The sequence below is a fragment of the Dasypus novemcinctus genome, chromosome 14 (genome assembly GCF_030445035.2).
Source record: "Dasypus novemcinctus isolate mDasNov1 chromosome 14, mDasNov1.1.hap2, whole genome shotgun sequence".
NCBI lineage: Eukaryota > Metazoa > Chordata > Mammalia > Cingulata > Dasypodidae > Dasypus > Dasypus novemcinctus.
Window position 1 is genome coordinate 44,980,092 of NC_080686.1, and position 23,473 is coordinate 45,003,564.

Below are 23,473 nucleotides of genomic sequence, written 5' to 3' on the forward strand. Positions count from 1 at the left end.
AAAATTATAGGAGCAACAGGAGCAGCATCACTCATCAGGGGACTGGATTTTTTAAAAACGTTCTTATTATTACTCGTAAGTCCTGATCATATATTTTATTATAGGAAATTAGTTTACTCCACTTTCAAACTAAAAACTATTTGTTACCAGGCAGCTACTGGTGGCTATTTAGAAATAGTCTTTTAAAAAGTATTCCCATAAAAATTATAAATAGTATCTCAGAAGCCCTTCATTGCAATGAACCAAAGAAAGAAGTTGTTAAATATGCATTAAAATTTCAGGATTATCAAAAGCCCAGAATATATATGTCTGCAGTTGAGCGCCATAAAAAGCATTTGGAGAACATGAAAGAAAAAAATGCCACTTGAACTACCATCTATTCCCATGCTGGCAAAAGGCATTCAGTTTTTATTCACTAAAAACTTGCTCTATGGCATTATCTTCTGAATTCAATATATTTTTCCGACTGATAGCTTTCCTCTGTCATCCAAGTACAAAAAGCCTCTGGTAATTGTCATGACTTCTGATTCATTATCCATAGTATTTCATGTATAGTTTTAATTAAATCTGGAAAAGCTCCCTTTCACAAGTGCCAGTGGCTCAGCATTTTCAGGTTGCAATCTTGGTATCCAGACTATAATAGTGTCTCTTGCTGTGTTAAACAGCTATTCACTATGTATAGTTGTTGGGCTTGACCTTTTCATCTTCTAGTGTTCAGATTATCAGAAGGTAGAGTGGCTGAGAGTTCTCACTGATGAAATCTTTGTGCTTGATTCTTAATGCAGAATATGGTGATAATAATAGTTCTTGGTTTAAGCACAAGCCATTTTAAAAGTTCGTAATTGCTAAATTATAATAATCATAATCATGTGAGATGACTGCAAGGGAGGAGATCAGGAAATATTCTTTCCTGCTTTAAGAGGATTTTTATTTCATCTATTTCAAAGCATGCCTGCTTGAAGCAATATACAGTCAGTATTTCAATTATGCAATTTTTCAGAGGCTATCACTGCAATCAGTTACTTGGAAAAAATGACAAACATCCCTGCATTAGTCAGTCAAAGGGGTGCTGATGCAAAGTCCCAGAAATCTGTTGGCTTTTATAAAGGTATATATTTGGAGTGAAAGCTTACATTTACAAGACCTAAATAGTCCAACTCAAGGAAGATTTCTCATCAAAGTCTGCCATGTGTTGAAGCAAGATGGCCGGCAATCTCTGCCTGGTCTCGCCTTCCTTCTTCCTTTTAAGGCTCCATAAGCCCAGCTTCTTCTGATCTCAGCTGTAAACTGGCATACAGCTGTGTCTCAGGGCTTCCTATATCAGTCTGGCAAATGGCTTGTTTCTTTCCACGCTTTCTGTTTCTCAGCTGCTCAGGTGCAAACTATCTGGTAAATAGCTCAGCTCTCCCGGGCTTTAGCTGTTTGAGACTTCTCCTTTCTGTCATATGGCAGGACCGAAATTACCAAGTACTCTCCTCTTCCATGTGTCTTCTTTAGTGAGTGTCCATTAATATCAGCGCATCAAGGGGGCGGGTACACAAACTGAGTCATGCCCTACTGACATGGTAGAATCAAAAGCCCTAAATTAATTTAAACACGTAGATTTAAAACGTTAGAATTTAATACAATCAAAGGATCATACCCAGAGAAACAGACCAGTTTACAAACGTAATGTTTCTCTTTTTTGGGGAGATTCATAAATAGTATCAAACTGCCACAATCCCATTCCATCACATCTTGTAGTTTGATAGTGTGTATACCAACCTTTTAAATCTACTGACAATCAGTAATCAGGACAATAACAAATTCTATGAAATTGCTAACAAGTTCTTTGAATTGAAAAATGGATGGAAAAAAGTATATTTATTTCTATTTATCAAAAACCATATTTGAATAATTATGGGCACTTAATAAATTTTATTCTCAATTTGGAAATCATTTCTCCTTAGGGAAAATGATACTTTCATGGCTTTCTCACATTTAAGAAGCTTCCATGAGGTCTAACACTGGTTATGGTTTATAAACCTAGGGAGTTTGACTTTCCATTTATTTCACCTACTGTAGGCAAAACTAGAGACTAAATGTTTTATCTACTTAACTGTGGAATATGTACTCAAAGTTTTAAAATCATAAGTTATGTAAAAAGCTTTTAAAGGATTTTAATTATTAATATTTACAACACAATGTTCAAGAAATTATTCCTAAGTGGAAAGAGTTTTTCACTGTTTTGCCTAGCAGCAAACCTAAGTTTAAAGAGGGTTGAAGTCTGAGTATCACAACAATGTAGGCTGAGAGAGAATCATACCATGGCAGATACAAGGTAGTGAATTCCCTTTATAAGTCAATTAAAATTAGCTTAGTCTATTGAATATTGAAAAGAAATGAATATAAATTTAATAAAGCAGTAAAGTCTTGCATGTATTTCAATGGGAACACTTTTATCAACTCTCACTTTAAAAAAAAATCACAGAATTTGAAATTTAAATAAACTTTAGACATTATTCCAATCCTGCATTTTCTAGATGGTTAAACTGAAGTACATAGTTGTTAGGTGTCAAATCTAGGTAGTCACAGAACCATGAATGTCATTTATTCTTCCCTTTCCTGTATGTTTCTCAGCCAGAAAGACCCAGTTTTAAAACCCGTATCTACATACAACATTTTTGGAAACTTGTACAATTTACCTAAGCTGTATAAATCAAATATTTCCTCATTGGTAAAGGGATAAAAACGATTAGAGGTTCTGATAAATGTTTCTAAATATATGGTCATATAATATATACTAAAAATTGGTGGATAGCACTGTTAAAGTTAATTTATATAACTTTGGATAGGTGGAGTTAACCATTCTAGGCCTTATTTTTCTCATCTATATTTAAGTAGAAAAAAAAAAAAAGGAACCAAATGACCCCTATAGGTATTTCTAAATAAAGGGAATACATTTTTTTAAAAGATTTATTATTTATTTATTTAATTCCCCCCCCCCCCCAGTTGTCTGTTCTCTGTGTCTATTTGCTGTGTCTTGTTGTCTTGTTTCTTTGTCCGCTTCTGTTGTCGTCAGCGGCACGGGATATATGGGTGTGGGCGGCGCCATTCCTGGGCAGGCTGCACTTTCTTTCACGCTGGGCGGCTCTCCTTACGGGTGCACTCCTTGCAGGTGCACTCCTTGCGCGTAGGGCTCCCCTACGCGGGGGACACCCCTGCGTGGCAGGGCACTCTTGCGCGCATTGCGCATGGGCCTGCTCCACACGGGTCAGGGAGGCCCGGGGCTTGACCCGCGGACCTCCCATGTGGTAGACGGACGCCCTGACCACTGGGCCAAGTCCATTTCCCGAGAATACATTTTTTTAATGTGCTCCTTCTGTCTACAGAGACGAGAATTGTAGGAAGTCTTATCCAAGCATTTGATCATTTAAAGAAAAAATTCTACTTCAACTCTGCTGCAGTACTTGGTATTATCTAAGCATAGAAAACCTGCGTAGAGTTGTTTACTGAATTTGGGGTTTGCAACTTTGAAATTACAATTCAACTTTGGGTAAAAAATGTGGAGAGCTAAAAAGCTTCCTGTGATTGAGAAGGACATGAGTTTGAGGCCTAGATAGACAAATTAAAGTCACAGAAGGAAATGCATCCAGCAAGAAACTCTTCATGTGGGAAGTTCTAAATAATTTTCAGAACACATCTATATAATATTATTATATTTACTGTACTGAGGTATATGCATCTTGGTATACTATCACAGAAGGTAGTTTGAACTTTTGATCCTTTTATAAAAAACAAAAATTGTTATCAAAACTTAAGCTATACAGAGTTATGCTAATAAAATCAAAATGACCCTGTTAATAATGTTTTTATACATTTGTAATATTCTGAGAAAAGTGAGAGAATAATGACTAGGAATATTTGTCTCAAAATGTATAATCACTCCCCCTGAATTTTCAAAAATATTATCAGGAAAAAGACAACAGCTGCCAAGCAAGGGGCTGGGAAGGACTGACAGTAGGACTATAGAATGCTCCATTCTCTAAACCCATGGCAGCTATAGTTGAGCAGCTTGACTAAGAGAGATGCTGCCTACAAAAGCACACTTTATCCTATATGGAATAGTCCTGTTCTACTCTGTAAGAGCCTGTCCAGTGCTGATCTTCTCTGGGTCTATCATTGGGAATAGCCATTCTACATATTCAATTGAAAATAAGATTACACGTTAAAGGCCTCTTAACAAAATAATAAAATAGTTACCCAATATTAACAGGTTTATGTTGGATTTTATTCCCAGATATTTTGTTCTGTGACATTTGAAAGTGAGCATGTTTATGTGTGTGTCTCTGTGTATGTAGCATTTATATAATATATATGCATAGACTTATATATATACATATTTTTCTATGTATACAAATATACGTATGTATATTGTGTGTGTGTCCAAAATTGCCTGTTTCTCTAAGATCCAGGTTTGTAGAACCCTCTCTGCCTGTCTTGTGGCAGAAAGATAAAAAGGGAAAAGAGAAAATCACATGCTGAATATTAAAGGTTCCCTCACTCTTTGTTAGCTAGAGTAAGTCATGTGGCCAAGTCTGATCTCAATAGGACAAGGAAGAATAATTCTTCCAGAGAGAGGAGCACTAAGTGAATGCAAAAATTAATAGTCTATATCAAATTATAATTCAAAGTATTTTAATATAGCGATGTGTATACAGTTTAAGTTAAACACATAGTGAATCAAGCATTCTTTAATAGATATCATCATGTCTAAGTATATAAATTAAATGTAGTTGAAAAACAGGAAAAAGAAATAAAAATACTTCTTGACAGAAAACATGCATGATGTAAACAAATTGAGATTGTTTTACTACTTATAAAATCCCAAAATTTACTACCAAATCTAAAAATTATAAGGAAGTTTCGACCTCTCCCTTGGTCTTCGTAATTGACAAAAATTTTGAAAAGGCAACCCCAAGTACAATTAAAGTATTATTAAAGTCTACAGAATATATGAACACCAAGCTCAACAAACTAGAGTTTAGTCCGACTAAGTTTAACTATGTAAGAAGAAACAGTGACATACACTTTACTGTATAAAATAGAGAATACTTGAAAAATAGCAAGAAGTGATTTTTTTTTGCTTGTTTTCTTACCATTCCTGCCATCTGCTAACACTGAGGAGTACACTGTCTGTGCCAACTACATGAGAAAACTAGACAGATGTCTTCTTTATCTCTCTGAGAAGTGGTGATAAACAGTTGCCTCTGTCCCCAACCCTCAACTCCACTACCACTTCTTTTTTCTTCATCAGTGAATGAGGATAAATAGACCAGAAGGGGGGAAGGACAAGATCCTGATAAAAGTACATTCTGCGAGGCATATTTCCCAAACTAAAGCAAAATATGCATAGGTGGAGAGAAGATAACCCAAGTTAATCAGTCATTGTGCACATCAACTGAAAACATTCAGTTCCCATACAATGTGAAGTGCTGTATTAAGAAATAAGGAAAGAGGAGGTAGCAGGAGGGCATATATAATCTCTACTTTCTTGGATAATTAGAGAGTAAATATATGCCATTAATATTTAGGAATGACTAAGTATTTATAAGTGGGGTGGAGGAAAATCTCTGGCATTGTATGGTTTAAGCAAAGACATGTAGTGTAGAATAAGAGTTCGTTAAATGGAAAGAGGTGGAAAACATGTTATAAGAAGGGCACAATAGTGTGAGGACCAGAAGCAGGTGGCAGCATGACCTATAAAATACAGAAATCTGAGAAAGACAACATGGAAGGTGGAGTTAAATTCAGTTGAGAATGTAGATATTAATGAAATAATTCTGTATATCATGAATACTATGAGTGGGGAAGCAAGAGTGCTAGAACGCCAAACAGAAGGAAATTCATTGTAATGTGAGAAGCAAGGGAATGCCTCCATGGAAAATGACACATAAAATGAGAAGTCAGTGAGAAAAATGAGGAGTAGAATAGAATATTCTGAGGAGAGGTATCATTAGGTCTCACAAATTGTGTTCTCTGAGAAATGGACTCTACCTATAGGAGGTTCTTAGGAAGTGTTCTTCCTGAGTGGGAGGGAAGGAGCCAGTGTGTTGGCATTAATGCCTGTGGGAAGGATGTACAGAAGTCAAGCTGTGATTCAATCTCAACGAAAGTCTCATCCAACCATACTGGGAAGCTCTAAAGATGGAATGACCCTTCCCAGCTGTCTTGAATTGGGCTAAAACCTAAGCTTTTAGACCCCCTCTTCAATAAGTATTTGCATGCAGGCTGCTTCCCTCACCCCACATTCGAGAGAGCATGCCTTTTGATGAGACAGCTCTCTTCCGCTGATGCAGTGTCTGAAGAAGGCTGGCGGATGAAATGTGTCTGCTGGTGGCTCTCCCAGAAGCTGGAGTAATAAATCCTTTGTTCCTGGAGTAGGATATGGTGATATCTCACAGCATCCACCATACTGTTTAAAACATTGGGAGTTACTTGATAAGAGGAAAAAGAAGAAAATGCTGGGATAAACATGAACAACTTATTCCCTATTCTTACTCATAGATAGGTTAGAGTGGTGAGGGAAGAAAGGATCTTGGAGTGTCCCTCTATTACTTTACACTTCTCAGAAGTCAAATGGGAATTCCCTTTACTCTTTAACATTAGGAGTGGGGATAAGTGTCCTTCCAAAATTTTATAAAGTTAAAGCTCAATGCTGCTTATATATTATGACTACATAACTATCTTCTTTCAAAAACTCCTGCTAGTCAGCAGATATATCTTCACTTAAAACTTTCCTCGATTTTTTCCCCCTTGTATTAGGGAGATTTCTTTAGCTTTATATTCGAACTCTTGTAATTATTTTTTTTTAAAAATTTCTGCAATTGTGTGTTTTTAATGTGCAAGGGATTTTTCTTGCTCTATAATTATCCTCATACATCTAACTTATTAATTTTCCTTACAGTTTTCCTCTATTTACTGAATTATATGCATCTCCTTCTGTCATGGATCTTTTGTTTTGATCTTTTCCATGATGTAGGCTTTTCTCATCCAATATATAATCTGTTAAATTCCTGACTATCCATTCATATTTAATATAAGGTGATGGAAAGGAAACACAGAGATGCAGTTCCTGTGTTTGTGGACGGTATTTTCAACAGATTGTCTTCACTTTGGTATATGCAGGATATTTTACTGGGGTTATTAGGTACAAGAATTCAGAATACTTTACTCTGAGGAGCTAAAATTACCTAGTTCTCACTGTACAGTTTACTTCAAGTTGTTTTATTTTGTTTCTTTTTCAAAAGATAGCCATTACCTTGTTAGCAGGGACTTAAATGCTCTGTGGCTAGCATTTTGTTCCAGTGTCTGAGAGGGTAGTGGGATTATGGCCTCTTTCTTGATTAAATCTTCAGATAATACCTCTGTTTTCATCTCCATTTCTCCTGCTTACCCTCAGTTGGACTTGCTGTCTTTAACTCTGCAGTTTTCTCGGGAATTTACTGAGTGGACTGATCGACTCAGACGTGCTCAGTCTGCCATCTTGACTCAGACCCACGTTTAGTTTTAAATCACTTAATGTTACATGGCATGTGGATTAAAGGAGAGAAAGAATAGAGATTTGGAGGCTATTTAGATGCCTAGTCCAGATGAAGCGATACCATTTTGAAGTAGACTGGCTACTCTGGAGATAAAGAAATGTGAACTGCGGCGGCTTGCTCGGTCGGTAGAGGTGGGGTCTGGCTGCGGACGAGGGGTCGGTCCCGCTTGGGACGAGGGATCGGTCTGGCAGCAGACGAGGGGTCGGTCTCACAGGGGTTGCACGGTTCGGCTGACGGGGTCGCCCGGCGAAGCCGGCGACGAAGGGGTCGCCCGGAGAAGCAGGCGACGAACTAGGGACAAGGGAGGCCAGGCCCTTGTCGGGGGCTCTCAGGACTGGAGGGTGCACTGCAGAAGAACTACTGCAGAGACAAGGTAAAAACGCAAGTCCTCTTTATTGAGGGAGAGGCAACAGTTTTATAGGGGCTGGGGAAGGCTGATTGGTCGAAGCCACGCCCTGTTCTGATTGGTTGCCGGCGAAAGGTCAGTGGGCGGTACTGGATGGGGGAGGGGTGGTGGTTAGGGATTGGCTGTTGCTGTTGCTGGGGGAAGGGGTAGGGTTTAGTGATTGGTGGCTGCTGTTGCTGGGGTAGAGGGCAGACTTGAGTTTCCCGCCCACGCCTGGCTGGGGAGGGAAAAGGGCAGACTGGATTTTTCCGCCCACGCCTGGCTGTTGCTGCTGTTGGGGGAGGGGAAAAGGGCAGACTGGAATTTTCCGCCCTGCGTCTGCGCAGGGAGAAAGAAGAAGAAGGGTGCCGCCCCACAGGCATCATGTGGCGCCATCCGGGAGGAGGGGCGGCCGGGGAAGCATGGCTGCCGAGAAGGGGAGACCTGAGGGCACTCTGCGCCCATGCCGAGCTTCCTTCAGGGGTGGCGGTGAGTCCGACCAGCCACCCTATTATGGGGGCAGCGGCTTGGAATGCCGCGGCTGCTCCCCCGCCAGGCCAGCAAACCACACTTCAGCCCGAGGGGTGACCGCAGTGAACGAACTTAAATATTTTGAAAGTGAAACTAACATTACTTAGTAATTGATAAATAAATTCATATTAAACAATTTAGTGATTCTTCCTTGTTTTAGTAGTTCTTTCTTGGCTTTTGCTTTCCAGACTGAAAAGATGATTCTAATCTTTTAACTCTCACTTCAAAAAGCAGTAGCAATACTTATTTATATTAGTTTAGTCAATCTTCTATTGTTCTTACTGAGCTTTATATTTCTTAAAGAAGGGGAATCATAAATGCACACAGTATCTTCAAGGAAGGTTTTAGGGTAGAAGTGACTGTGAAAAACTGCCAGATTGAAAGTCCATAGATATTTTAAAATAAGGTTAAATTTCAAGGACCAGGTGAAGTGCATTTTAGAATGTAAGAGAACAGAGAATTGAGAATGACAAACTCCTACTGGAGATCTTTGAGAAGCTGTGAAAAATGGGACAAGACTTGTAGGACAGGATAATATACCTCACATTTGAAAACTCCAAGTGAGAAGAAGATAGGTAAATGAAAATATAGAACAATGTACTGGATATTATTGTTGCATATTTCATTAAAATGAATTTCCTTTTGATTGTGCATGCATACATGTATGAATAGGCATTATATTTCCTGATTTTATCAAGTCACTTGACAGATTGTAACACTTACATAGATTTATTACCAGTTATTTCACAGTTCAAATAGTGTTGACTGGTGGATTGATATCTAACAAGGTGAATGTGCTTAGTTATATTCAATAAAACCTTTATTAATTACCTGAAAGAAGAAATGGAATGCATGGTTATCAAATTTCTAAATGACATAAAATTGGAAGTAAGATTGCAGGTATTTTAGTTGTAGATTAATGATCTAAAAAGATCTTTAAATGTGAGAGGAGCTAAATATAAAAATATCTAATTTATTGTAATAATGCTAGGTCCTTCTTTTGAGCTTTAAAATGGATACAAAATAAAAAGCACCTGCACATGTAAGAATGACAGTGAATTTCACAGTAGTGTATGTGAAAATATCTAAATGCCCATTTTGACAATAAGTTTATAAGTGTTTGTAGTGGGGAATAGCCAATGAGAACTATGTATATGGTTTTATCAATAAGAAGAGAATCTGGACCAAGGGAGGATGATAATATTGCAATATTCTTTGCATATCAGATTATATATAATATATTCTGTTGTGAATTAAGAGAAAATATTTATATATTTTTTCTGAAACTTATTTCTGAAAAGAATAAACACGTAGTTGATGAAAGTAGAACTAGCAGACTATCAGGGAAGTTCATAAACCTGGAATGTTTTGTATACAGAAATAACATTTATGTTCATGAAGAGTATAGTAGATGTCTGAAAATCTTTTCTCGAGGACAAGATTTTCAATGCATATCTTTTTTCAGTTTCAGTGTAATCAATTGCTTTTAAATTAAGGGAAAAGTTATTAAACAGGAGAGAGAATTTGGGTTGATGTAGGGAAGAATTTTTTTAACAGTCAATTATATTAAAGGTATAAAAAGAGACACTGGCAAGTAAAGTGCTTCTTCTTATTTATGGTAGGAAAAAAACAGACTGATACACTAGTCAAGAGTACCATAGAGTTGGACTTAACTCTGTTAGTTGCTGCTTAGAATCAGTGAACTTTTCAAGCACTTTCAATCAGGAGATATCATAACTTAGTAACATATTCTCCTTTGTTTCCTCTTTTCTAAGTTTATACCCACCAAAAACAATAATCACTACTGAGTAGTTACTATGGATCAGCAATCCTACATATCAAGTACTACTGTGTCCTGTTGATCAATGAAACACTTTCTTATAGAGGCAGGTGTGTGGTCCATGTTCATGTAGCTAGCAAATGAAAAAGAAAGAATTCGAGCAGATTGGTCTTGCTCCCATATCCATTCTTTCTCTAGTAGACCATACTGTCTTTCCTAGCAATAACTAGTCTCTCCTTCCCTGGCCAAGCAAAACAAACAACCCAGCTTTTAAAACATCCTAAATTCCTCTTGAAAATATATCCAATCACTTTTCATTTATTTAAATACAATCTGTATGACAAGTTGCGATAGTTTGGAGTTCTTTATGAATCCCAAAAGACTATGTTCGTAAACTAACCTATTCCTGTGGGTGTGGGGTGCTTTGATTGTATTAAATTCAATAAGGGACCTTTGCTTAGATTTCTTGGTAATATCCCATTAGGACTTTTGATTGGACTACATCAGTGTGGCATGAACCAGATTGCTAGGTCTGATGTAAAGGGAGACGTGGAGAGATGAAGCTGCCGTATTGATTCTGCTATTTCAGAGAAGTCTGCAGGAAAAACAGAGAAGCCCTGAGAAGCTGAGAGATGTCACAGAGTCCGGAACCAGCAAAGCTCAGAGGCATGGAAAGAGACCCCTTAGGGGTTGGGTCCATGGAGTAGCTCAAGGCTGAGGAGATGAGCACTGCCATATGCCTGATTGCCACATGGCATGATGCCAGTAACTGACTTTGGTGAAAAAGCACACTGATGGTGCTTTGATTGGACATTTCATGGCCTCAGAAGCTTTTACCCCAAATAAATTCCCTTTAAGAAAGCCAACACATTTCTTCTACTTTGCATAGGCAGTCCTGTGGCTAACTAAGACCCAAGTAAATGAAATACATAGTCAGATACATGGGACCAAGAAGAGAGGAAAAAAGGAAAGAGAATAGACAGGAGGTGTAGAACTAGAATGATAATTGCACCAGTTTTTTTGTGTGCTGAGTTTGTGGGGCTGGGCAGGACCTTAGATTAAAAATTATTTACAAAGCATTAGAAAATACATGGGAAGAGCTTAAAATACAATTGAAAGCTGTAGATTTAGAAACTTCATTTCTTTTTTTTCATTTCTTATGTTCTTTATTTATGTTAATCTCATATATTATGCTCTACCCTTATTATCCTTTTTTTTTCAATTCAGTATGTTTTATTTATTTTCTTATTCATTTAAAAAAATTACATTAAAAAATATGAGGTCCCCATTCACCCCCACCACCCCCACTTCACCACTCCCCCCACAGCAACACTCTCCCCCATCATCATGACATATCCATTGCATTTGGTGAGTACATCTCTGGGCATCGCTGCACCTCATGGTCAATGGTCCACATCATAGCCCATACTCTCCCACGTTCCATCCAGTGGGCCATGGGAGGATCTACAATTTCCGGTAATTATCCCTGCAGCACTACCTAGGACAACACCAGGTCATGAAAATACCTCCACATCTCATCTCCTCCTCCCATTCCCCGCACCCAGCAGCCACCATGGCCACTTTTTTCACACCAATGCCACATTTTCTCGATTACTAATCACAATAGTTCATGAATAGAATATCATTAAGTCCACTCTAATCCTTACTGTATTCCTCCTTCCCATGGACCTTGGCTTGGTTGTGCCCATTCCACATCTATGTCAAGAGGGGGCTTAGATTCCACATGGACACTGGATGCAATCCTCCTGCTTTCAGTTGTAGGCACTCTAGGCTCCATGGTGTGGTGGTTGACCTTCTTCAACTCCATGTTAGCTGAGTGGGGTAAATCCAATAAACCAGAGTGTAGGAGCTGAAGTCTGTTGAGGCTCAGGGCCTGGCTATCATATTGTCAGTCCAGAGATTGAGATTCCGTAGATATATCTTAAACCCCAGCACCAACTACAATTCCAGTAAAGTAGCAGGAAAGGCTTGTGAAAAGAGATCACATCTGAGTCCAGCTCAATCATGCAGAAACACCAACTCCAGAGAAGGGCCAACTGACATGGCAGTGAACTCCATCTGCCATGACCATAAAACCTGTGGGTCTCTTTAGCCCTCAAAAGAACCAATACCTGGGGTTGTATCTACTTTATCTGTCTCTGAGACTCTGCTCAGGGGTGTATAAGGGCAATCCTTCTGACAACCTCCAGACTCTTTTTTAGAGACTCATAGCCATATAAACTCATTTGTCCTTTCCATTTCCCCCTTAACTTAGGTCAAAAAGCATTTTTAACTCCTGTTATTATACATAGACAGGGATATTCTGCTGGTCCATGTTGAACCTTTTATTCAAGGTCATTTTCTAGTTATGTCATCAGCTGGTGCTTGGTAGTGATCCCTCGGTGCCAGGGAGGCTCATCCCTGGGTGTCATGTCCCAAGCTGGGGGGAAGGCAGTGCATTTACATGCTGAATTTGGCTTTGAGACTGGCCACATTTGGAAACTCCATTTCTGAAAGCCATACATCTGTAATTAGCCAGCACAGCAGAGGAGAACAGAAAAATGATAGAAGAAAAGCAAGAAAGGTGTTTATTGGGAAACAAACAGGGGAGAAAGTTTCAGAAGAGGAATGCTATAAAAATGTTAAGAAATAAAGATTTAGAAAAATTCACCAAAATAAGCAATTTAAATTACTCATTCAAAAGAGAAAACCACTCACTGTCTTATCATCTAAAAACTTTATAGGGTGCTCCCTTTCTTTTTTTTTTTTTTGCATAGCTTTTAAAAACTCAGTTGTAACCACATTGAGTTAGAACATGTCAGTGTGCTAATTCGCCCTTAATATTGTTTGGTGTGCATTTAATATAAACAGATATATTTTGTAAACATATTTAATGGTGTAATATTTAATATGGTATAAGAAGAATAAATTATAGTTCAAGATTCCCTGAAGACATACATTTTAGTTTGTTTTCACTTTGGGCCTAATTCAATAATGATCTTGGTATATGCCAATTTTCTCTATTTAGGATTATTTACTTAAGGAAGAATCCCAAATTTAGAACTGCAATGATAAAAACTTAAAACTTTTAAAGGTTCATGATTTAGATCACTTATTGCTTTGAAAAGAGATTGTTTCCTTTATAATGCCTTTAGCAATGAACAATGGCATATTTTTAGCAATATGTTTAACAACTTTGGGGTATTTTTAAAGTTTAAAAATATTTGCTAGCTAAATGCACACCCAGGTTTTTGTTTCTCATACTTCTTAGATTCAGAATGGGGAGCAGGGCAGTTGTGCTGAAGCCTCTTCAGATGGGCTACAACAGATTGTTAGGATGTCTATAGTTGTTAAACTCTAATTGATAGGAAAAGAATTCTGAAATGTAAATATGGCATTTCCATATCTCATGAATTATTCCCCTTTTCTCCTGCACTCTGCTTCTATTTGCATAGTTATTTAAAGTTGTGGGTTGCCTTATGCAGTGAGACATTACTGAAGGAAAATATACATCTTAGGAAATTTTAGTCATCTGTATCCAAAATGTCTGCAATCACCCAGGTAGATTGTCATAGCATCACCACCTCCTCCCTGCCAGGATGGGGATGGACCCTCTGGAGTGCCAACAATCTAACCTGTGTGGGCCAAAAGTGTCTACAGTTGCCCTGAGAGGCTGAGTTAGTACTGTCCCTCCTGCCCTTTAGGGCATGGGAATGGAAACACTGGTGTCTAACCATTCAGTCTGTGTAGGCTGCAAGTGCCTGCTATTGTCAGGAGAGGCTGAGGAAACACCAGACTCTTCCATCCTATTGGAGGTGAGGGTGCCCAACTGTTCAGTCTATGCAGGCTGAAAGTGCCTGCTATTACCCGGAGAGGTTGTGGAAACATCAACCTCCTCCTATCATACTAGGGTGGGGATGGAGCTACGAGTGTCCAACTGTTCAGTCTGTGTGGGCCAAAATCACCTTCAGTTACGCAGAGAGGCTGGGGAAATACTACCCCCCTTTTGTCCTATCAGAAGTGGGAATGGAGCCACAAGCACCCAGCAGTCAAGTTCTTCCAGGTCAGAAGAGTCGGTAGTTGCCCTGAGAGTCTGAGGAAACACCAGCCCCTTCCTATCCTATAGGGGTTGGGGTGGAGATGTAATCAAAGGTACTTAACAAACCAGTTCTTGTGGGCTGAAAGCACCGCCAGTTGCCCTGAGAGAGTGAGGAAACACAGCTTCTCTCCCATCCTATTGGGGTGCAGGGATAGAGCCCCAGGGCAGCTTGTGCCCTGAGTGGAGGATGGGCACTGGCCTCTGCGTCATGGCCTGTAGTTTCCCAGAGAGGTTGGTGCAAGTCCCAGCTTTCTCCTTACCAGCGGTGCAGCACGGGTTTAGGTTAGAGCTGCAATCCTATCTGGGTGGAAAGAAGCTGGTCCCTACCAGCACTGTGATTTTCAGTCAGTCCCACTACCCCTCATCCTGGGGGTATAGTTACAATGGAGGCTACTGGTCTCTTTCTGACTTTTACAGGCTCAAACCTTAGCCATTTTCAGTATTACACATCTCTTCCTCCTCTGTTTTTGGGAAACAGCGCCTCCAACTCCATCCAAGGAACAGATCCAGAGGTGGCTCTCACTACCAGTGAAGGAAGGGCACCAGCCTCTGTGGTGTGGACTGCTCTAATCAGGAATCTTCATTGCAGATGGGCAGTCTCCTCTTCCATTCTTTCAAGGATTTTGCAGGATTCTCTTCTGGTTACCTGAGGCTTCAGGTGCTTTAGATAGCTCTGGGTGATTACTAACTGCCCGGTAGGATGAGCTGACTCTAGGAGCTCCTTACTCTGCTGCCATCTTGCCCTCCAATCAACCCTGTCAAGTTTTATTCTTAGTCTTTTTACTATTTTGTACTCTTCCTTAAAATCAATACATATTATTCATATTCTAGTACTAAATATTTATCATTTATTTACATTATCTTAGCCTTTTATAAGATGAAATAAAAAATGTTTTGCATATGGAACATTGTACTGTACAGATAACTGGAGTTTATAAAACATGAATACCCTCAGATGTGTAATTGCTACACATTTCCCACATTATTTTAAATTATTATTTATTCTGTCATCCATTTATTTATCCCATGGTTATATACTGAAATATACTATGTGGTAGGGACTGAGCTAGGAAATAAAAGTTAAATAAGATGAAGTTTCTATCTTCAATAAATATATATGGAATAAGTTCTAAGATGCTTTTTTTTTCAAAATAACAAAGATTTTCAAGGAAAATGTTGAGGATTGAATTATGTTCCCTACAAAAAGCATGTTCAAATTCCAACCCTTGATATCCTGTAGGTATGATCTCATTTATGACTAGAACCTTTGAAGGTATTATTAGTTAAGTTTGTGTCCAAACTGAATGAGGGTGGGTCTTAATCCAATATGGCTGAAGTCCTTATAAGCAAAAGAAATTTTACACAGAAAGAGAAGCCATGGAGAGCAGCCAACAAAACCTGAAAGAGTCAGGAGATATCATCATGCCACGGGAGGAAGCATTGTCCTGCTGACCCCTCAATTTTGATTTCTCCTAGCCTCAAAGCATGAGCCAATAAATTCCCATTGTTTCAACCAAAACATTGTAAGGTATTGTTTTAGCAGTCCAGAAACTAAAATAGTCTGGAGGCAAGTGGATCTTGATAAGGCCAGGAACAGCCAAACTGAGATGTAGATATTTTCTGATTAATGCATGTAGTAATTACTTTTCTAGGTACTGTTTTATCCACCCCATGATACCCTTATCTCTTTAAATGTCCAGTGCACCATCTTCACCATATTTTCCCATGTAAAACTTTTTTTTTTCAGAAGAGTCTGGTATCAATTATAAGTTACTTAGAATGAATTGATGTCTATGTATTACTTATTTGAGGTTACTAACTTTCAAGTCAAATTTCAAATTGTGAAAAATCTGTGCATTTATCACCATTGGAGAAATGTTGGTCATCCCAGTCAGGTAGGTAAGCTTTACTACAGGCCTAAATTTCACTAACTATAGCCTTTGTAAGTTATACCATGTAGGAGCTGGCCCATGCCTTATTCCCTGCTTCTCACCCCATTCCTTAAGTCATTTTCTATTCTGAATTCTTACCTTTCTCTATTTTTCCAAAAATAAATTCAAATGTAGATAAAAAAGAAACACATACACACATTTCTCCCCTAAAACATGCATCTTTTACTTGTAAATTGAAGAAAATAGGTATTCAATATCGTCATACTTCAGTGTTTCAAAAAAAAAAAATTGTTTTGAGATACAATGGCTGGCTAAATTGTATCCCTTCACCACTTCCTTCTGAATATGCACAGATAATCTAAGATGAATTCTATGCATATGAAATTATCAGACTTTTCAACTGACTTGTCTACTGATGACGTTGACTGCATAGTTGATTCAAATGAGGAAAATGTTACCAATGGCCAAAATTCCTGATGTCCAAAGCTGGAACAATTTGAGAAAAAAAGATATTTTTATTAGTTTTCTATTTCTTCTCTAACACTTTACTGCAAACCTAGTGGTTTAAAACAACCAAATTTATTATTTTACAATTCTGTAGGTCAGAAGTCTGACACAGACCTCACCAGGCTAATTTAGGTTGTGGGCAGAATTCAGTTCTTTGCTGTTGCAGAGCTGAGGTCCCCATTCTCTCGCTGGTATCATCTGAGGGTAGGTCCCAGCTACTAGGATATTCACTGGCTTGTAGCCCCTTCCTCCATCTTTAAATCCACTGATAATAGGGTCAGTCCTTCTCCCTCTGACCCATATCTCTCCCTTTCAAGTGATTAGATTGGGCCCATCGGATAATCCAGGATATTCTCCCCATCTCAAGGTCTGTCCTTAATTTACATTTCATCTGCAAATATCTTTTGGCCATGTAACATAATATATTCACAGAATCTAAGGATTAAGATGTGGATGTTATGGAAACAGATATTTACCTACCACAGTGGTCTTGAATTAAATGTCAGACAATAAAATAAATGTCCATGAGCCAATAATAATAGAAAAATATTTAATAAATAATAAATAGGGGAGAAGGGACATCTCTTCCTTACAGAAGAATTTGGATTGATCTATTTAGAAGAAAGAGGGGGAAAGAAAACACCATAACTGTAAGATATCTTGCTTGCAAGATACACCAATGAATGCTAAAATTAGTAGGCAAAATTTGAGGAGACAGTTAATATTTGCATGGCTGCCTAGTAATCTCCCTCAAAATATGTATTAATTACAAAGAGAAAAATAATAACTTTACAGAGGAGAAAACTGGCAGGCAGTACCTTAAATAATGGGTCAGATTAACTCCCCAGTAATAAGACATATATAATCATCATAGACCTCTGGTATGAGCACTGAGAAGGGCACATTACTTCTGACATGTTCCTGACAAAAATGCATAACCTCAACCTAATCATGTGAAACACTGGACAAACCAAGATTGAGGGAAAGTCTACAAAACACCTGACCAATACTTTTCAAAAGTGTCAGGGTCATAAAACATAAGTGCAAGGTGCTAAACAGCCACAGATTGAAGGAGACTAGGGAGATCTGAAAATTTACTATATGGAATCCCTGATTAGAATCTGGGGAGAAAAAAACAAAGTGAATGGAAAAATTGGTGAAATTCAAATAAGTTTATTTGATAGTATTTAATAGTATTGGGCCAATGTTAATTTTCTGAAATTAATAATTGTACTATGGTTATATAAGAGATATATATTAGAGAAAAGTAGGTGAACATTATATGGGACCTCTGTACTATTTTTGTAAATTTCTGTAAATCTAAAAAATTTTTTTTAAATGTTAAAAAAAAACAACCTGAATCAATCATGGTTGTACAATATTCCTGACACATATAGACAAGAACACTGAGGAGTTGGCTGATTCTCAAATAATCCTTGCATTATTAAGGGTTTTGGCAAAGATGCTTCTACTTCCGGTTCATAGAGGAATATTTATCCATACAGTTATATTCAAGGGCATCCTTTAAAGTAGTTTAGTATATTGGGAATAAAAGGTTGGGAGTACTGAAATCAAGGCTATTTACTACATATTGATCATCACCAGATCTTGTTCAAATTAGTTATCCTCTCTGAGGGAGATTAGTAAAACTAATCTTTTTTAATGGTGGTTGTTGCAAGGATTACATGACACCATGACACCCATGTGGAAATGAGCTCTGATAACTGTAAAATGCGACTCACTTCCTCTTTACTGTTATTGTTTTGTATCTCTGATTAACAAGTGAGCCCTTGGCAGGTAGGATTCCTTCTGATAACTGATCTGAGAATGTGAACTGAATTCAACACAAAAGCTGTGTTACCCTCCCTTAACTAAAATTTGGCTGCGGGGAAGGCTTTAGTAGAGAGGGAGATGAGTGAGCACTTTTCTCTTTTGAGCCTGCACTTAGTATGAAATATGTATGGAAATTAAGTCATTTTCAGTTCATCTTGATTTTTGTTGTTCTCCTCATACCTTGCTGACCTTCCTTTGCCCCTGAGCTTTTCCAGTGCTGAGCGATGATCATGTAGGTAGAAATCATATGGAAAGCATATCATGCGTGCAGCATGCACAGGGATGCAGGAATTTAATTTTCTTTCAGTGCAAAGTAGCCCTGCCTGTATAAAACTGATTTCCCTTTACAGCAAAATCTACAAAAGTGTATTAGGAAAAAGTTTTCCACTTTAAATAAATTCTGCTGCTTGTGCTGTACGTGAGGAGATTTATGAAGTTCATTTAAAAAATTGGCTAAGTAACGGGAGTTTTCAATCTGAAATGAAGACAAACTAAAGGAAAAAAAATCTGTAAAAATATATGGGACTCTGACTCATTCTAGCCCATTAGCTCAGCCCTAGTGCACGCATACATAATGTTAATGCAGGAACATAGTTTTAAAACCTGATTAGAGGGTAGACTGAGGGTTTAAAAAAGAATCAGCTGTAGATACACAGCAAAGAACACCCTTTGTACAGATGAGAATGAAGAGAAACAGAGGAAAATATCTTGTATTTAAACCTTGATGCTTAGGACAAATGTTTTAAGGAAAAAAATAAAAGATTAAAGCTAGAGTCATATACAAAATAAGTGAATTAAATAACTTCATAACCTGAAGAAATAAAAACCAAATTTCTTCATTCCTAATATAATAATCCAGCTAGTAATAATCTTCTAATAAAGATTAGCCTAATAAAAGCATTAATAATGAAAAAATATACGTAGCAAATTCTTAATTTTTGTTACATTCTTTTCACTTGGCTTTCTTTTTTTGAGGTACCAGGCCAGGGATTGAATCTGGGATCTCATACTTGGGAAGGCTGGGCTCAACCACTGGTCCACATTGACTCCCCAAGTTGGTGTTTTCCTTTGTTTGCAGGCACCTAACTGCTTGAGCCACATCTGCTTCCTCCTCACTTGGTTTAGAATTTGTAATTACAGAACTCCCTCACAATTCAGCCCTTCCAGCAAAGTCAAGATAAAACATTTTTATTTTTAAAAAGTCATATTCATTTCTTTCTCTTAGTTGCACAAGAGCAATAATAAGGCAGATTCCTAGCAGAGGAAAAGAGAATGATGGTGCAACAAATGGATGCATCTGCATAATATGATTAGCATATCTTTGCAGGTAGACTTTTTTTCCCGTGTGAGAGGAAAACATTTCCTACCTTTGTCACATTGCTCAATTTATATAGAGAAAAATGAGTTATTAGGAATGGGTTATTGTCTGTGGATGAGAGAGTCCACACATCTTCTGGTCGTATGCATTATCATTTTAGATTCTGTATTGCTCTGAGTTACCATGCATTGCCTAAAGAAATTAAGTGCCATTCTTCAGACCAAGAAACAAATCCAGAGAAGCTCATTTTCTTTTGCTGAAAAGGAGAATTACCACACAGGTAGGAAAAGAATTATTCTTAATATAGATGGAAAATATTTCCCCCAAAGTATTGAAAATTCCCTGTTAGTCTAAGCATAGTGGCTCTTCAAGAGAGACTAGCACAAACTTAGCACCAATTTATGTAGGAGGTAATTTGAGAAGACTTTTAGAAAGCCTGGGAAGTCAAGAATATAACATATCTGTTCATTAGCTCTTAGTTTAACTACCATACAGCCATTCACCCTCACCTTCCTGAATCGATGTTGCTATTAAATGGAGGATGTCCTCCTGTGGTCTCTGAAGAATTCAGCCTTGCAGAGACTTAGCGCACACACAAGTAGCCCTATGGTTGAGGTCATATATCTGATCTAGCCTCCAAGAGAGTCATAAGGGTATTGTTCAGTATTAATGACTAGAAGGATTGAACCCAATAATTAAAATTTTAAGTAGGATTTGAAGTTGTAAATGTCACAAGAACAGAAAGTAATGGATTCAGCTTGTGATCTAATTCCACAAAGTTGTTGATAAGCCAGATCAGGCAGTGTTTATGGAGATCCTCTTTGATAAGTTAAGAATAACTGAATACTATAGTTTCAACAGCACATATAAACCTTCACAGTAGCAAACTAGTAACATGCAAGCTCAAAGGCAGTTCTAGGAGGTTATCTGAAAAAAAAATGTATATTCAAGTGATGTTGTGTTTACTAAAGCTAAGGGTTGGTAAAGTTTACAGCCTCTTAAAGCCTCAATTCATATAATGCATAGATTCAGGTTCTAAAAATATTGGGCAAATTAGAGGGTGCTGGGCAGATGGAGAGTGAAGGTGTCATATCTGTGCAAGAGGGGTCTGGAATTTATTCACTTAAACAAGAAAGTAAAATTATTTCAATTGATTTTAAATTAGCAAGTCTAAAGCATGAAATTAATGAAGATAAAGGTAAAGCAATATTAGGAGCTGACTACTGAATGCTATTTTAAAGCATAAAAATATCTGGAAGTATCTCAAGTGGCCCTTGAAACAATCTTACAAGAATTACAAAAATTCTCTAATTTCAAAGGTGATTTGCCCCAGATAGAAATGGGGATAAAATGCATGGTTATTCCACTCCCTCTTTCTGGAAGTAACAAGGACTTTTACTGTGAAAGTAGGTCTTAAAATTGGTTTGGGTTTCAGAAGTGCAGGCTGAAGAAAACCAAGGATTGGGCCACAATTCCAGACCTCTCTTTTTCCTCCCAGTTTGTATGATAGCTATAAATAGAATGTTCTTCTGCTACAAAGGCTCTGAACCAAGCATGTACTCAATAATCTGACTTTAAATATTTCCAAATGTGTCATAAAAGGATTCAAATAATGGGAAGCTAAACCAAGTTAGACCTCTGAAGTCAATTAAGTAGAGTTTTGTGAAAGATTACTTATTTTGTTCATGGTTTTAAATGAATAGTTTAATATTTTGGTTATAATTTGAGATGAAGAAAAGCTAAACCACTCCAACCCTACTTTGTGTTCCTGTTTCTATTTACAAAAAGAAAAATGGTTACAATTTGTGCCAAAACAGGATGTCAGCAATTATGGGCAATTATCAAATATACGTTTACCATATACAGCTGCTACACCTCTTATAAGCTATGCATCTAAATAAATACACAGAAACACATACCAAGGATAGAAAATGTAGAATTGTCCCCGTCACCCACTTTCCGATGAGGCAGGCTGGATCACATGGAAAGATTCTATTTACTAAACTCAGTGCATGAGGAAGACCAAGAGGAGGCCTTGCGCCAGAGGGGACTTATTTATTTCTACTTATTGCAAGGAACTGATTTATGTGATTGTGGGGGCTAGCAAGGCGAGTCTGCAATCTGTAGGGCATTTTGTCAGCAAGGGTAGGCTGGAAATTCTCCAGGAGGAGCTGAAGCTATATCCACAAGTGGATTTTCTTCCTCCTTAGGGAAACCTCAATAACTGCGGTTAAAGTCTTTTGACTGATTGGCTTAGTTACCAAAATGTTACATGCCTTAATAGATATCAGCTTTCTCTCTGTCACAGAGTATCAATATTGGATGATGGCAATATCGGAAACCTAACTATTTAAAAAATGACATGATTGTAATGGATTTTTGAAACTGTGAGTAGAAGTACCAAATTTTGATGATAGTAGGTTTGAGGTTTATTCTTGGTGATAGCAAGATTAATTTAATGTTTTTGATCAATTACTTTTATATATACATAATTAGAGAAGTTGTAGATTTACAGAAAAATCATGGAGAGTATAGAATTCCCATTTACCAGTTCCCCCACCACTTACACAGCTTTCTCCATCATTAACATTTTGCATTAGTGTGGTACTTTTGTTACAATTGATGAGACAATGTTATTATAGTTCTATTATTAACTATACTCCATAGTTACATTAGGTTTCACTGTTTATGTTGTAGTGCTCTTTGGTTTTTTTAAAACCATATTCTGATAACAAATCTACAACCTAAAATTGCTCTACAACCAATTTCAAATATGAATTCAGTGATTTTGAGAGTTACAAGTTTGTGCTACCATCTCCACCATCCATTACCAAAACTTTTCTATCACCCAAACAGAAATTCTGCACCAACTAAACATTAACCTCCCATTCCCGACCTCATCCTGGCCCCTAGTAACCTGTATTCTAGTTTCTAACTCAATGTTTTACATATTCTAATTATTTCATAAAAGTGAGATAATCCAATATCTGTCTAATTGAATCTGGCTTATTTCACTCAATATGAAATGTTCAAGGTTTATCCGTCTTGTAACATGCATCAGAACTTATTCCTTTTCATGGCCTTTCATTTATCCACTCATCCAGACACTTGGGTTGCTTCCATCTTTCAGCAATTGTGAATAATGTAGCTGTGGGCATCAATGTGAAAATATCTGTTGGAGTTCCTGCTTTTAATTCTTGTGGGTATATACCTAGAAGTAGGATTGTCAGTTGCCAGTTCTTATGGTAATTATATATTTAACTTATAAAGAACAGCCAAACTGTTTTCCACAATGGCTGCACCATTTCACATTTCCACCAACAAAATTTCAGTGTTCCTATTTTTCCACATCCTCTCCAATGCTTGCTATTTTACATTTTTTAAAATAGTAGTATAAAATGTTTATAAAATATCTAATTATGGTTTGATTTGCATTTCCCTAATGGCTAATGGTCTTGAGCAACTTTTCATGGGCTTATTGGCCCTTTGTATTTTTTCTTTGGGGAAATATCTATTCAAGTCTTTTGCCCATTATTTAACTTGGT